At 49.7% G+C, this 2487-nt stretch overlaps 1 protein-coding gene across 1 annotated transcript in view; it reads left to right on the top strand.

The window, feature by feature from the left end:
* The first annotated feature begins 755 nt into the window (after positions 1-755).
* Positions 756-2487, top strand: part of LOC104520693 (retinoic acid-induced protein 3) — a 5359-nt gene continuing 3627 nt past the window's right edge. Inside the window, exon 1 of the mRNA XM_029083609.1 lies at positions 756-849. The gene's annotated coding sequence lies outside the window, so the exon portion shown is untranslated. The remainder of the gene's footprint in view (positions 850-2487) is intronic.

The following is a 2487-nucleotide window of genomic DNA, read 5'->3' as shown; positions in this document are numbered from 1 at the left end:
ACACCATGTAGAGCAAGGGGGAATTTGTCATTGCCTTCATTCATTAACTGTTTGGGCCAGAAATTTGGACAAAGTGACTCAGCACTCACGAGCAGACAGAACTGCACCTTTGGAGAGCAGGGCTGGGCTGAGTGAGACACCAGGAAAGGCAAACTGCGCTTTTCAGGAAAGGAGCCTGTGGCTCTCGCTGGCACAGGTGGAAGGGATGACCAGGGCAGATGTGTCCCTGTGCACGGACACAGCGCGCCCAGCAAGAACCCCAAGGAAACTGTCTCTGGAGCTGGGCTTGCAGGCACTCTCCCTCCAGGTGCTGTGGGACTGTTTGCATCCCACAACCTCCTTATCTCCCACCTTGCAAGCAGTTATCTGTCAATAAACCATTCAGAGAGACAAAAGGCTTGGAGCAGGGAGGGGACACACTGCTATTCATAGCCACGGTCCCCACCTATGGGTGCCAGGAGTCAGACAGGGGAGCACCTTATCAGGTGCTTGGCTGAGCAGCATTCAATCCTGTCCCAGGGCTGGGACAGGCAGCGGCTCCATCTCCACCCCAATGCAGGGGTGAGTGCCCCACTGACGTCAGGAGGCCTTACTTAATTTCCTGGCACGGGGACCATATTTTCATAGCTGTGTCCTGTCGGAGAGGAGAGGAGAGGCGGTGGAACTGGAACAGGCGTGCTCAGCCACACCTCCCCAGCCCTCCAGCTGTTAAAGCTCCCAAGGAGGGCAAGCGCGAGGCTGCTCAGATGGGGTTACAGAAGCGGAGGTGACTGTGTTACTGGTGCACTGGGACCTTACTTCTTCTAGCCGGAGTCTCGCTGTTGCCTTCTCCGGGCAGGACCCAGAAAGGTAATTCAAGGCAATGTCCTACAGGATCCAGGGCAGACCTGCCTTCTGCGGCTGGGGCGGGATGGCATTCAGGACCATGGCTCTGGGAGGTGGGAGAGCAAAGGCACAGGTACGGCAAATAGAGAATGCCTCCCACCCTTGACTCTAACATGGGATTGACAGCTGGAGCTGGGGGAGTTACAGCAGACTTTCCTTGGAAATGATTGGAAATTTGTGTCTGGATGGGTGTACTTTATGCACAGGTATCAATGAGAGAGGAGGCTCAGGCTGGAGGGAGAAGTCTCAGCACTAAAACAAGAACTGTGATTTGGGGTGAGCTGTGAAGTTACTGCAGCACAGGCTCCCTTGCACAGACTGCAATGTCCCAGACACTTCTGTAGGTGCTGGATGAGCAGACTCAGCTTCTGGGGGGCAACACTCACCCAGGAGACAGGGCAGAGACTCTTCATGCCTCATAGGACATCTACCCTGGAACAAAAAGAATAGGGAGTAAAAATCAGTGCAAGTGGCCCAGTTCTCCAAGGCAGCTAGATTCTTTCCATCCTATTTCTTGCAAGGGCAGTAGCAGCCGACTGTGGCAAATACCACTTGCAGGAAGCCTAGTCAGGACCCAAAGCTATGGGTGCGCTCTGTGCTGCCCTGGGGTCTCACGCTGGCTCTCTGAGCTCTCCACCTGCCCCAACAGCAGGCACTGCTCTGTATCTACCAGAGCTGTGAATAGATAAGCTAAACCGATCAACAGTAAATGTCTGTGGATAAAATCGTAGCATTTGCTCTCCGGATTTCCAGAAAGGTTCATTATTTATTACTTACAAATGTCCAGATAGCTCTCAGCTATTTTTTAAGATATCATAAATCCCCAAAATTTTGGGAACAATGACTTGTGAGAACTCCTGCATATTATTCACTAATTCCATTCTCTCCATGGGAGTCCAGAGTTCCTGCATATTTGAATAATTTGCATTTTATTGTAGCTAGCTTTTTGAAGAGCTGCACATCTCCTTTTACACAGTGAGGTTAAAAGCTGGAAAAATATTCCACCATTTATAAGCAGGTCACATTGAGGCATATGTGAGGCTGAGAGTGTTAGTGATATTTTCCCCCTTCATTCCTCCCTCAGTTAGATCAACTGCCATTTATTGAAGACTCAACCTACACTCCCTAAAGTCTGTTGGAAAGGTTTTAGAACCAGCCTCATAACTGCACTATGTTGTTCTGGAGGGGGAATATCAAGGCAAATGGCAGGGCAAGCACTAAAGACTAAGTTTTGCAAAGTTAACTTTTTTCTTTATATATCAGAAAATAAAGCCCTTGGATCCAGTGTGGATCACCATTAAGGCCAGATTCCCCTATGTTTCATGCCAATATTGTATCTAAATTCTTGTTTTGATCCATGTTAGAGACCTGAGCCCAGCTGAGCAATTTGATACTTAGAAAGCAGTACCTGGCCACTGGGATCTAAACTCACTCGGTGGCTGCATAATGGGCCACAAAGCGCCCAGTGTCCTTGTGCAGTGGTTTCTGCACATGCTTCAGGCTCCCAAGGAAGTAGGCGACTTAATTTCACTCAACAATGGGCAGAGCTCACCGAAACAGCCTTCTTATCCTATGGTGAGATGGGCTTAAACCAGGCACTTA

Source organism: Antrostomus carolinensis, unplaced genomic scaffold, assembly GCF_000700745.2.
Source record: "Antrostomus carolinensis isolate BGI_N321 unplaced genomic scaffold, ASM70074v2 scaffold45842, whole genome shotgun sequence".
Lineage (NCBI taxonomy): Eukaryota > Metazoa > Chordata > Aves > Caprimulgiformes > Caprimulgidae > Antrostomus > Antrostomus carolinensis.
The sequence above is the reverse complement of the archived record's forward strand: the minus strand, read 5'-3'. Positions and strand labels throughout refer to the sequence as shown.